This window comes from Mesitornis unicolor, unplaced genomic scaffold (genome assembly GCF_000695765.1).
Source record: "Mesitornis unicolor isolate BGI_N332 unplaced genomic scaffold, ASM69576v1 scaffold9639, whole genome shotgun sequence".
Classification (NCBI taxonomy): Eukaryota; Metazoa; Chordata; class Aves; order Mesitornithiformes; family Mesitornithidae; genus Mesitornis; species Mesitornis unicolor.
The window spans coordinates 52017-53734 of record NW_010206526.1 but is presented as its reverse complement, the minus strand read 5'-3'; positions in this window follow the sequence as shown (position 1 = coordinate 53734).

The following is a 1718-nucleotide window of genomic DNA, read 5'->3' as shown; positions in this document are numbered from 1 at the left end:
CATTCATTTTCTGTATAAAAGTTTAACAGTCTTTCAGAGTGATTTGGCAGCTTTTTACACCGGTATCAGTTCAATTCATTTTTTACTAGACATGCTGGAAACTTTTGGTTTGACTTTTTGGTTTGATTGTTTGCTTCTTACAAAAAAGCTGGTTTAGAAAGCAGAAAAAAAGTTAACAAAATAACCTCAACTAGTCTTATTTGTTAGTAATAAATAGCAATTTCTATATATCTTTGCCTACTCAATCTGTAGTGTAAAAAAATCCAATACATTAATATTCTACCCGCAGTTTAAAGCATTTTCTCAAATTTTGGTGGAATTAAGCCTGTAACATATGTTCAGAAACATGTCTAATTTTAAATATGTTGTAGACTTTAATGGGATATACATAGGCTTATACTTAAACTCATACTTCTTTTTGGAATTGGGCCTAAATTCTACTTTTTCTTTAGAAATGCATATATACTGCACTACAGATTCAGACCAAAATAATGTTGTTGATTTTTTAACATCGTTTTATGTATGATAAAGAGTATTCTGTTTTTAAGTATGTAACTATTAGGCTTTTTCAATTGCTTTGATAGCATAGACTGATTTTTAAGAAGTCTCAGGTTTAAGTTTTTTTCTGCTGCTTGATATTTTGTTTGTTTTATGTTCATTTATGAATATTTTGTGTTCATTATTTCATATCAGTTCAAAGGAATTTTGTTTCCAGTAAGGCATTTACAATCTGAATCTGGGGATTTTGGATGCCGATCCTCTGATTCACTGTTGCTGTTTTATAACAGTAAAATCATAACCTTATTCTTTAAAAGAGGACCTTTATTTTGTCATTTACACAGAGGATGAGTTCTGTAACTTTTGTCTATTGTATATTTCAGGAGTCCCTTTAGCAGGTCAATCAGCTGATGAGTAGACACTTCCATGTGACTTTTACTTGTAGTAATATAAGTCTGGGACAAGTCAATCAACCACTTTCTCCAATTCTTTAATTTAGCAGCATCCATATAGCCTATAATTCTCATTTTCTCTATTCTGCTTCTTGGATTTCACTCAGTCATGTGAATTCTCTGACCTGATCCTTTCTTTGACAATTAAATACAAGTCTTAATGCCAGGTTCTTTTGAGAGCCCAGGTTTTTACTTTCTCTGCTGTTGAGACTTTTGTTACTTGAGGAAAAAGCAGCAGGATTTCTATCACCCAACTTTTCCCAAGGTGCAACTAGTTCTCTTCATTGCATGTGAAATGGGCCTGGCTTGATTAATTGTCAATATTGTTGACATCTTAAGTTAGATAAAAGTATCTCAACTCAGCTATCATTTGGCATAATTTGACAACCTTAATCTTCCAGTAAATTACAACTGTCAATTGCTACTATTAACTTCCCAGTAATTAAACTGTGCCTCCCAGACTGCAAGAAGGGAAAACAAATTCTACCAGATCATAGGCAATTTGGTCACTGCAGGAAAAACAGTTTCCAAAAATAAGGTGATAGTCAACCTTGCAGCATCTTCAAACATAATTTCTGTTGTACTACTTGGAGGAGGTCTAGAGCAGCTAAATGAAGCAAGAGGCTCCAAAATAATGAAGTTGATGAAGAAGGGTGAGAGCAGACCGTATTTTCCCTCAAATTGGTCATCAGAAATTGGAGAACCTCTGAGGCTGGCATCACCTGCTCCATGGCTTTTAAGTCATGTGTTACTTTTCAGCATTGCAAG